Raw genomic sequence first — 12,669 nt, 5'->3', positions numbered from 1 at the left:
ACAGTATTATTGACTATATTCCCTATGCTGTACTTTTCATCTGTACTTATTTATTGTATAACTGGAAATTTAGCCTCTTAATTCCCTTCACCTGTTTTGTCCACCCACCCCATCACCCTCCCCTCTGGCAATCACCACTTTGTTCTCTGTATTTAGAGGTCTGTTTCTGGTTTTGTCTGTCTGTTTGCTTTGTTATGAACTTCTCTTTATCAAAAAACATTATTTAGAGAGTGAAAAGGCAAGCCACAGAGTGAGACAAGATTATTGTGATACTTAAAATTATTATTATTTTTTTTTTGGTAACACTTAAAATTCTTAAAGAGAATTCAGATCCAGAATAAAAAAGAAAAAAAGAGACAGGCAACCCAACATGAAACTAAGTCAGACTTGAACAGGTGCCTTCTCCCCTACAAGGGACATGCAATTAGCCAATGAACACGTGAGAAGGTGCTCACCTGCATTCGTTCATTGGGGAAATACAGATAAAAACCATAAGATACCACTATAAACCCACTAAAATGGATAAAGTTAAAAGGACTGACAAAACCAAGCTTGGGGGAAGATGTGAGCAATTGAAACACTCATACGCTGCTGTTGCGAGTGTAAACTGATACAATCACTTTGGAAAACTGTGTGATGTTACACACTAAATTTGAAAAACCAAATACCCTGTGGATTGCAAACAATATACCCTATGACCCAGCATTCTTTTTTTTTAAGTTTATTACTTTTTTTTTTTTTTTGAGAGAGAGAGAATGAGCAGAGGAGGGGCAGAGAGAGAGGGGGACAGAGGATCTGAAGCAGGCTCTGCTCTGACAGCCGAGAGCCGGACACAGGGCTCGAACTCACAAACCATGAGATCCTGACCTGAGCTGAAGTCAGACGCTCAACCGACTGAGCCACCCAGGTGCCCCTGTGACTTAGCAATTTAATTCCCAGCACATACTGGGGCACCTGGGTGACTTAGTCGGTTGAGCGTCTGACTTCAGTTCAGGTCATGATCTCATGGCTGGTAAGTTTGAGCCCCGGGTTGGGCTCTGTGCTAACAGCTCAGAGCCTGGAGCCTGCTTCACACTCTGTATCTCTCTCTGTCCCCCCTGCCCCCTCACTCACTCTCTGCCTCTCTCTCTCTCAAAAATAAGTAAACATTAAAAAAAAAAAATTTAATTCCTAGCACATACCTAGCAGAAATTTGGGCACCCGTACACCAAAACACATTGTCAAGGGTTCAAAATAGCCAAAGTAAAACCAATGAATCACTGAAGTAGTAATTAGTAAAAATTTATTGTGCATACAGCAAAAAGACAGCTTGTAAACCAGAGCAGTCAGAACAGAACATGGAATGAGGCTCTGGGGTGTATTGTCATAAAGCAGTTTAGACAGTGAGAAAGCAGTGACTGTTTATTCTCGGTGATTGGTTACAACATGACAATTTTCAGTGGTTACCCCGTATTGACCTTGGGAACCAGTGCTAGTTTTGCTAATCACTTCCAGAGGCAGAAGCAAGACACAATCCAGGTCATGTGAGTGCAAAATAAGCTAAATTAAGTTTCGTCTGCATGACTAAACTGGTTCTGTCATGCTCAGGGAAACTTTAAGGCTGATCTCTGTCTGTCCTCGATTTTAACACCACACGCAGAAATATGCATGGTAGGAGTGTTATTAGTAACAGTCCTAAACCAACAACAGATCAAATGTCTGTAAGCAGTAGAATGGATAAATGAATGATGGTACATTCAAACAAAGGAATACTGCCCGACAATCACAATGAAGAAAACATAGCTACATGCAACAACAGGGAGGAATCTAACACCATTTTTAAAAAGACTTTATTTTTAAGTAATCTCTACGCCCAACCTGGGGCTCAAACGTAACAACCCCAAGATCAAGAGTTGACTCTACTGACTAAGCCAGTTACGTGCCACCAATCTCACAAATTGAATACTGAACAAAAGAAGCTGGACACAAAAATATCCACCATATAAAGTTCAGAACCTGGCAAAACTAACATATGACGTTAGCAGCCAAAGACATAGAAACAACCCAGATGTCCGTCATCTGATGGATGGATAAACAAATGTGATATATCCGTACAGTGGCATATCACTTGAAAGAAGGGAGTAGAGGGGAGCTTGGGTGGCTCAGTTGGTTAAGCTGAACTTAGTTAAGCTGGCTAAGAGTCTGTTGGACTCTTGTCACTATCTCACAGTCATGAGATGGAGCCCTGTGTCCAGCTAAGAGCTGGGGGTGGAGCCTGCTTAAGATTTTCTCCCTCTCTCTCTCTCTCTCTCTCTCTCCCTCTCCTTCTGCCCCTCCCCTGTTCACGCACATGCATGCACACACACTCTCTCTCAAAAAAAGGGAGTGCTCGGCAATCAAAAAGAATGAAATCCTGCCATTTGCAACTACGTGGATGGAACAGGAGGGTATTGTGCTAAGTGAAATTCGCCAGTCAGAGAAAGACAAAAATCATATGACTTCCCTCACATGAGGACTTGAAGAGACAAAACAGATGAACCTAAGGGAAGGGAAACAAAAATAATATAAAAACGAGGAGGGGGACAAAACAGAAGAGACTCATAAATCTGGAGGGTTACTGGAGGGGTTGTGGGAGGGGGGATGGGCCAAATGGGTCAGGGGCACTAAGGAATCTACTTCTGAAATCATTGTTGCACTAGATGCTAAGTAATTTGCATGTAAACTTAAAAAAAAAAGGGGGGGGGAGTACTGACAGATGCTTCACCGCCGATGAACCCTGAAAACATCTTGCTAAGTGAAATATGCTAGTTACTAAGTACCACCAATTGTAGGATTTTATTTATTTATTTATTTATTTATTTATTTATTTATTTATTTAAGAGTGTTAGCGGGGGACAGGGGCAGAGGGAGAGAGAGAATCTTAAGCAGTCTCCATGCCCAGCGTGGATCCTGACACGGGGCTCCAGCTCACAACTGCGAGATCATGGCCTGAGCTGGAACAAGAGTCCAGCGCTTAACCAAGTGAGCCACCCAGGCGACCTGTGGGATTATATTTCTATGAAATGAACACAACAGGCAAACCCATAGAGACAGAAAATGGTTTTCTAGGGCTGAGCGGGCTGGGGAGAAATGGGGAATAACAGCCTAATGGATACTGAATTTTTTTTGGGGGGTGGGATGGGTGATGAAAATGTTTTACAACTGGTTCTGACAATGGTCACACAACCCTGAATTCAACAATGGGTGAATTCCACGGCACGTGAAGTGTATCTCTGCAAAGCTATCATTAAAAAAGAAAAATTATAGAGCATTGTAAATTAAAAGGAAAATAAGCCTCAGCCCCAGAGTGGAACGTTTATTTTTATTCTCTTTTTTTTTAAAGAGTTCATTTCTTTCTCTCTCTCTCTCTTTTAATGTTTATTTATTCTTGACAGAATGGAACTTTTATTTATTTACTTAAAAAAATTTTTTTTCAACGTTTATTTATTTTTGGGACAGAGAGAGACAGAGCATGGACAGGGGAGGGACAGAGAGAGAGGGAGACACAGAATCGGAAACAGGCTCCAGGCTCTGAGCCATCAGCCCAGAGCCCGACGCGGGGCTCGAACTCCCGGACCGTGAGATCGTGACCTGGCTGAAGTCGGACGCTTAACCAACTGCGCCACCCAGGTGCCCCAGAATGGAACTTTTAAAAGACAGCTATTCTACGTGGAAATGCCAAAGTAAAAAAGCGTTGTTCATATCAAATTTGCATATAGAAGTACGAGTTTTTCATTGATGTTATGGTGTCTTTTATTTAACTGAATGTATACGTTGGATTAACATGTAGAGTGTTTTAAACAGATGAGTGGATTGGTGTCCTATTAAAAAGATCTTCAGTTCATAAATTAAAAACAAAACCAAAAACTAACCTAATTCATGGTGTTAGGTAATACATCACGATCGTGCTGACCGTTGACTAGCAGGGAGGGATAGAAATGGGAGAACCTAGGGGAGGTTCTGGGGTGCTGATAATGTTCTATTTGTATTTCCGTCAGAGCCTTTCCAGACTGTTCTGCTGGTCAAAGGAGTTGAGGGAGCTGGACCGGCAGGACCCGAGTTCTTACAGACACACCCGAGTTTCTACCTGAGCAGGAAACAGCCAGTATCATCTTTTTGTTAAGTCCTACTGAGGCCACACCATTTGTCAAATGCCAAGGGAGAAGTTGGGCTTAACTTCCTGCTAGCCACCCCAGAGACTTGTAACCTTGAGCAAAGGACCAAGGAAATGGGCGAGCGAGTGCTTTTCTGATCTTTCCCACAGCTGACCAAGAGCATTCAAGACGTTCAAGTTGAGGTGTGGTCCTTGGGCCAGTGGCCGGTGGGGGATGGACAGGTAGCTATGCTCAGATCTCCCGGGGCTGAGATCTCAGTCGCCGCCAACACTCAGGAAAGCTGCACCCCATTCTCCCCCAGAGAGGCAAGGTCCCAGCCTAGATGTTGGACCACCCAGTAAGAAAGAGCAAACGCAAGAAAGAAAAACCAGGAGGAAGGGCTCCAACCAAGAGAAAGGGGGTATGTAACTTTGTTTAACTTCAAAACTGAAATTTGGTAGGTTCTTGCTCAAGAGAACAGCAGCCACTGTTTGGGCTCAAGGGAAGGAAGTGTGGTGCGTGTGTTTGCAGGTCTGCCTGTGGCAGGGATGAAAGGGACAAAGTGCACATGTGACCTGAGCCCCTCAGCCACCAGGAAAGTGACCTCACTTCTGAGCCTTTTTCCGCTAAACTATCTCTGGGGCCCAGGGACAGATGATGTATTTGAGGTGACAGATTGGCAAGGGACTTGCCTCAGCTTGCCCTTAATTATAAGCCTCTGCTGGAGATGTGGAGCCCCAAGCATGCCACCCCCAAGAGCGAGACTTTGGCCACTAATGTAGAATCATGGTCTTCTCTGAGATATGAGCACTTTTTCTCCCTCCCCTCCGTTCTGGTAAGTACTAGAAAATTTTTTTTAATGTTTATTTTTGAGAGAGAGAGAGAGAGAGAAGAGGAGGGGCAGAGAGGGAGACACACACAGAATCCGAAGCAGGCTCCAGGCTCTGAGCTGTCAGTACAGAGCCTGACGCAGGGCTGGAACTCCCGGACTGAGATCGTGACCTGAGCCGAAGTCGGACTGACTTAACTGACTGAGCCACCCAGGTGCCCCTCTGGTAAGTACATTTTTAAATTTAGAAGAATAAAGTGCTAGAAATGGAACCTTCCTTCTTGAGGACATTGGAGATTGGCTCCCTTCCGTGAAAGAAGCCTCAGTGAATGCTTGCCTTATGTGTGATGGGATATACTTTCCAATGAGGGTGGGACGCAGGGTGGGGGAAGGAGCTCAAATAGCTGCCGTCCTGTGCCCCAGGCCACTTCGTCCCATGAGTCACGCTGGGAAACTGTGTGTATATGACCTTGGTCCAACTCGTCCTGGTGTCAGGAAACCAAAACCTTTGAGCTAGCTTAAGCAAAAACCAAACATACATTGGAACATTTCGTGGGACCCCAGGGCCTCACAGGTATCCTGCTTTACCAGAATTCAAAGTACAGTCATTAGAGCCACTGGATACAGGGCAGCCATCCTCCCTCTGTTTCCCTCTGTCTCTGGGATCCCGTGGTCTCCCGTTTGCTTCTCTTTGGAATTTTCTCCATGTTCTTTCTCTGAAGACCAGTTTTCTCTGCGGGCTGTGGGTATATGTACAAGGCCAAACACGGCTACCCTGTAAATTCTACCAGTACCTCTCTGATCCTGATTCAGGAATGGCGATGCGCCTAGGACATTGGTCTAGTCAGCAGGTGCAGGGGACAAGAGCCTGTGGTCCAGAAGTGGAGTGAGGGCACACTCCCATGAGTGAGGGGGGGGCTTGGAGATGAAGGACTGTGTGCTAAGCAGACTTTAATTATGCTTTGGGAACATTGCACTTGCTTATGAGGGTGTTAATCGTTCGCTGAGCAAAGCTGATCAAGTGCCTTTTGGGCCAGTCTCCAAGAAGGTTCTTGAAAATGCAGGGCTGAGTTAGACGTAATTCTTGCCCTTTGAGAAACTTACAATATAGTGAAGGAAACAAGCATATTAGCATCTTTCCTTGTTTTAAGTTTCACGAGAAGTACAGTAATAGAGTTTTGTGCAAACTAGGATCATAAGAACACAGAAGAATGTTAAGAGTAAAATGTGTTGAGCTTTGCTCTGTGCTAGCCATTGTTCTCTTAAGCCTTGACATAACTTTATAAAGTAGGGTCTGTTATAGTCACCCTTATTTTAGCAATTATCTCCATTTGCCGATGAGGAAACAGGCTTGGAGGGGCTGAGCACCCCCTAAGTGACAGCCAGGAAGTGGGGAGCAGGGATTCCCATGCAGATCTATCTGAGCACAGAGCCTAAGGTGTTCTCACTTCATCAGCAGAGATTTTAGAACATACCAAGGAATCATACGTCAATCATATTTCAATAAAAAAAATAGAGAGGATGAAACTACTTTAAATTTAAATTGTAAAAAGAGCAAGCTATGAAATAATATGTTCAGGATGATCCTATCTTATTTACATATTTGTTGGGAAAAGGGTTACATGTGTCTCTAAATTTGTAAAAACAAAGAAATAAGGGCACCCGAGTGGCTCAGTCAGTTAAGCATCTGACTTCAGCTCAGGTCATGATCTCGTGGTCTGTGAGTTCGAGCCCCGCGTCGGGCTGTGTGCTGACAGCTCAGAGCCTGGAGCCTGCTTCGGATTCTGTGTCTCCCTCTCTCTCTGCCCCTCCCCTGCTCGCACTCTGTCTCTGTCTCTCTCAAAAATAAACATTTAAAAATTAAAAAAAAAAAAAAACCAAAATGGTTATAGGAGTTGGGGCGCCTGGGTGGCTCAGTCGGTTGAGTGTCAGACTCTTGATTTCGGTTCAGGTCATGATCTTGCGGTTACTGGGATTGAGCACTACCCCCCTCCCCCGCCCCTCCCCGGTTGGGCTCTGCACTGACACAGCACAGAGCCTTCTTGGGATCTCTCCCTCTCTCTCTGTCCCTCCCCACTTGCACGCTGTCTTTTAAAATAAATTTTAAAAGCTTTAAAACTAAAAGGTAATAGGAGTCAAGATTGGGGAGACTGACATAATTATGTTTTCTGGGACGGGCTACTGAGGCAGGGGAGGGATGGGGTAGAGGGAAGATTGACCCTATATGTTTCTGTACCATTTGAATTTTTAAAATAGGCATCATTCGATTTGTAGTTAATTAATAATTTTTTTTCAAAAGATATTAAGTTAACAAATTAGCTCAAAAAAAAAAAAAAAAAAAAAGAAAGAATGAAAAAATGCCAAAGACAATGTCCTTGCCTAGTCCTCATGCAAAGTTAACATCCTTGGTGAAAGACTTCTTTTTTTTTTTTTTTTAATTTTTTTTCAACGTTTTTTATTTATTTTGGGACAGAGAGAGACAGAGCATGAACGGGGGAGGGGCAGAGAGAGAGGGAAACACAGAATCGGAAACAGGCTCCAGGCTCTGAGCCATCAGCCCAGAGCCTGATGCGGGACTCGAACTCACGGACCGCGAGATCGTGACCAGGCTGAAGTCGGACGCTTAACCGACTGCGCCACCCAGGCGCCCCTGAAAGACTTCTTATCAAGGGATGAGGACTTTGCCTTCCTCTGCTCCCCACCGCCTTACTCCCAGAAGCCCCATGGCCCTGCCTCCTTTTGCCGAGAGAGAAGAGAGAGGGCCGTGATAAGGCCCTTCCCAGACCTGTCAGCAATTGGGTGGAGTCCAGAAACAAGATGCCAGCCTCTCGAGTGGAGGTTCTCAAATGCCAAGTGTTCCTCGGTGTTGAAAATGCAGATTCCCTGCAGAGTCTTGACTCAGGAGGTCTGGGGATTTGCATTTAGAACCACAGTTGGGCTAGGAGCCCTAAGGTTAGGCATGCAGCCCTAAGATGCGGGTAGTTCTGCAGGGACCACACTCTGGAAAATACTGCCCTAAGCCATGGGTGGGGCATTCTGGGTCCCAGGGCTCTGAGACCCCTCCGTCAAGTGAGGGGGGACAAGCAAATCACATTGGGGGGGGGCTATTGCATTTCCCAGGGCCTCTTTTGATCCTACTGCCGTTCCTGCCCCCCACTGACACTCAGGAGGAGACACACTGGGACCTGAGGGAGGGGAAGTCAGCACCCAGGAGAGTGCTCTCACTCTGGCTTGGGGCATGGCTGGGGAAGGTGACCACAGTAATGAGAAAGCATCATAACACATGGGGCTTGTTCTATGCAAGTTCCTCAGCTAAGCAACATATGTGAATGTATTTAAGATCTTACTTATTCTTAGAAAAACTCATGAAGTTGATATTATTATCTCTTCCTTATAGAGGAGGAGGCTGGGGTTCAGAAAGGTTGAATAATTTGCCCAGGGTCGGCCAGTGGCAGAGCCAGGATTTGAACCTAAATCTGTCTGACCCAGGGAAACGAGCCATAGCACTGAGACTAGTCCTGCCAGGGGTTGTGAGATGTCCCCTGGCAGCCGGGGCTCCAGGAGCTGGTCCATTTGTGATATAGCTGGATTCCAACCCCTGAGGAAGGTGTTACACGCGTGTTGGTGATCATTATTAGAATCTGTCTTCTTCCAGTGCCAGAGAGATCCTAGCCCAATCCCAGTGTGATATGACCATTTGCTGGTAGGGAGAACTCAGGGGATGAGCCTGGGAACTTTGGGGCCTTTAATGGGATTTGGAGTCAGGTAGACCTAGATTCTAATCCCAACTCAGATACCTGCTGTGTGACCTGGGGCAAGTTACTTAACTTCTCCGGACTGCAGTTTCCTTATCTATAAAACAGATATAATAATCTTCCTTCCCTCTCAGGGCAACCGCAAGGATTATGTCTGCTAAGTCCTGGAAGGCACCCTGCACAGAGCCCTTCAAACAGAAGACTCGCACCCAGCGATGGTTTCGACTACTGATTTTATCATCATTGGCTCAGGCACATGCTTTGCTCAACCTTGGCCTTTTGAACCAGATAATGCTTTGTTGTGGGGGCTGTCCTGAACACTGCAGGATGTTTAGCAACATTCCTGGGTGCTGTCCACTAGTTGCTATAACAACTCGTCAGTCGTGACAGCCACATGTCCCCTGAAAGGCACTCTCCCCCTCCCCCCCACCCCCAGCTGAGAACCACCGGGCAAGGTTGAGCAAAGTATGTGCCTGAGCCAATAATGATAAAATCAGTAGTCCAAACCATCACTGGGGGACCCCAGCTGAGCACAGAAGGGGTGGGCTCTGAGCAGAAGGGGCCAGAAACCCCTAGGGGTGGTAGAGCCAACTGCTGCACCTTTCTTTGTTTAACAGAATTTTGTTTTTCCAGCTATGAAAGGATACAAGTACGTTTTAGACAATTTAGAAAGTCCACTTTCGGGGCGCCTGGGTGGCGCAGTCGGTTAAGCGTCCGATTTCAGCCAGGTCACGATCTCGCGGTCCGTGAGTTCGAGCCCCGCGTCGGGCTCCGGGCTGATGGCTCAGAGCCTGGAGCCTGTTTCTGATTCTGTGTCTCCCTCTCTCTCTGCCCCTCCCCCGTTCATGCTCTGTCTCTCTCTGTCCCAAAAATAAATAAACGTTGAAAAAAAAAAATTAAAAAGCGGGAGATTGCCCATAAAGGTTCGGACTTCCGGCTGCTTCAGCAAAATTAGACATCCTAGCAATACACCCCCAAATGGCAAAGAATGATGGGAACTTAGTTGTGAATCCCTGATCAGTTCACCACAGCCCCCCTCCAGCTCACCTTCCTCCTTTCTGTTCCTGGTTTTCCCTGTTGGGGTTTTCCTGAGGAGTTCACGCCTGTGATTAAAAAAAAGGGTTTTCATCTTCCCTGCAAACACAGCAGGAGGGAAGGAGCAGAGATCCATTTAGCAGATGAGAGCGGCAGGGGTGGAGGCAGCACAGATTCCTGGCATCTCTAACTCCTGCTGGGGCAGCTCTCTCCCACCCAGCAGGCAGGAAGGCTGCTCTGGGCCAGGGGCCTCGGAGCTGACCCCACAGGCAGAGGGGACAAAGTCCCGCCCTTGTTTCTGCCGTGAGCTTCCCTCTAGCGATCACATCTGCTGCGTCTGTCCTAGACGGCGTGCTAACCATGTACTCTGCATGATCTCATCCAATTATCGTCATGCCCTCTGGAGTAGCGACTGTTACCATCTTCATTCCACGTGAGGCCAGCAAGGCTCAGGGACGTCAAGTCAGTTGCCTAGGGTCACACAGCTGGGTGTGGACCGGAAATCGAGGTTTCTGCAAAGCTAACTCACTCAGGTGAAGGCACACAGCCAACAGACGGCAGAGCCGGGGCTCCAGCTCAGGTCCAATGGACTCCAAAGACTAGAAGTTGAAAGCTGGTGGCCCAGCAGTATTTTTGGAAATGAGGAATTTTCTGCCCTTGGCTGGGCTTCCTGGTCCCCAGTTTGCCACAGCTCCCACCAATACCTGTTGACTCACACCCTGGCTTCTTCCCTCATGCTTGTTACTTGCCTGGCCTCCGGAGAAGGTGACAACCTTCATGTCCTTTCCATGTCCTCTTGCCTTCCTTCCTGGAGTCCAGCTCAGACGACTTTGAGCTCCTGGTTCTAGCACAGAGCTGGAGGTCCGTGCTCGCCTTTGCTGACCCCACCCCGCTAGGCGTTATGGGAGTTGAGGGCAGAGCTCAATGAAATATTGTTCGAGTTCAGGTTCAGCTCCATGACCATGATGCTCCATGCCTCGGTTTCCCCATCCGTGAAATGGGGATGCTCACCATACCTGTCTCAGATGTTAATACATGTGAAGTGTTTAGAAGAGCACCTGGCATGTGGCGAGTATCCAACAAATGTTACTATTACTGATGATAATAATAATGGTCATTCTTTAAAAATTAATATGGTGGTTCTCAGTGGAAAGGGCACCGGCCTGGGTTCTGCCCCGTGACACTGTGACCTTGGGCAAATCAGTCACGCTGTCTGAGTCACAGGCTTGTCTGAAATCTGGAGCTGGACTCTGATTTCCGTTATAAATTCCCCACGGGGGGGGGGGGGGGCTCAGTGACAGCTGCTGTTGCCCCCCCCCAGCAGGACCCCCCTCCCTCACACCCACACTCAGCCTTCCTCCACTTAAGCTCCCAGCACACCTGGCCCAGGGGCTCCAGCACAGCAGGCTCCACTGTCCCCGTTTCAGCTGGTTTCAGACCCTAAATTTAGCCCTTCCTCGGAAGTCGCAGTTTGTGGTGGGGGGGAGGGCGAGGGTGAGGGCTGTGTCTGGGGAGGCGGCTTCCCCCCTGCTGACTGGTACCATGGGAAGCAAGCAGGGTCAGGAGGGCTGAGAGCCACGCTCGATCTTGTCATTGGCGCAGGCAAATCATTTGACCCTTGGGGGCCTCAGTTTTCTCGTCTAGTGTAACTAAATTTCATGTAGGTTGACTCCTTAAATCAAGCTATCTCTTAAATGAAAACAGTTTTCAGGGCGCTTGGGTGACTCAATTAAGCGTCCGACTCTTGATTTCGATTCAGGTCATGATCTCATGATTCGTGAGATCCAGCCCCACAATGGACTTGGAGCTGAGAGCATGGAACCTGCTTGGGACTCTCTCTCCCTCTCTCCCTTTCTGCCCCTCCCCTGCTGTGTGCACGCGAACGCCCCTGGTGCTCTGTCTCTCTCCCTCTCTCTCTCAAAATAAAGAAATAAAACATTAGAAAAAAAAACCAGCCTTCTTTTCTTTCATATGAGGAAAGGATCAGAGAGGTTAAGTGATTTAGCTAAGCCCACACGACTAGCATGTGATTTGAGTCATCTTTTAATCTCAATGTGTAGTCTCCTTTTATCTTTAGATGAAAGATAAAAGCATGATTTTATGGTTGAGAGACAGACTGCCTGGGTCTCAATTATATTCTGCCGCTAATTAGCTGTGTGACCTCAGACAAATTGCTCAACCTCTCTGGGCCTCAGCTTTTCTCATCAGCGAGATGATATTGTACCCACGTAGAGTTGTTATGAGGATTAAATAAATTAATATGTGTAAAGCACTTTCAGCAGCACGTGACATTTAGTAAAATTTATTTAACTGTTGCTGAATTAATAAAATAGCTTCCCTACCAATCAGGCGCATGATTTCAAGCATGTTAAAAACAACAACAACAACAAACTTTGGATTAGGACCAGGAGACTCGTGTTCCACTTTGGGCTCAACTACTAATATGCTCTGTGCCCTCAGAGACTTCCTTTAACCTTTCTATGCCTTAGCTTCCTCAGCTACACAATAAGGGGCTTGGACAAGTTCATTGATGAGCAGCATTTTTTGAGCAAAAATAAAGTTGGGAAAAAAACCCCAAAACTTTTTGGGTCACATTTTCTTATCTCTTTCAGTCTATCGGGGAGAATATTCCAGTGCCAGCCCAGTGCCTGGGCTGCTGTCTGTCCCAGCACTCCTGGGGACTACCCATGGGCCCTGTAGCAATGGTCTGGATGACATATGTGACTTTCCTGGACCCAGTCGTACCCTCCTCCCAGGAATTGGGGAAGCGGACCCCAAAGGGAGTCTGAGCTGTATCACAGGTAGCGCTCAGGCAGGAGGGTCATGAACCTGGCTCAGGTAGCCACAGGGTTGTGGTTCCTACTCTTTCTGAGGCTTGGCCTCTCTTGAATTCCTGAAACCCTAGTTTCCTTCAATATCAGCCCCTCCCCCATTTACT

This window comes from Felis catus, chromosome D1 (genome assembly GCF_018350175.1).
Source record: "Felis catus isolate Fca126 chromosome D1, F.catus_Fca126_mat1.0, whole genome shotgun sequence".
NCBI lineage: Eukaryota > Metazoa > Chordata > Mammalia > Carnivora > Felidae > Felis > Felis catus.
The sequence above is the reverse complement of the archived record's forward strand: the minus strand, read 5'-3'. Positions refer to the sequence as shown.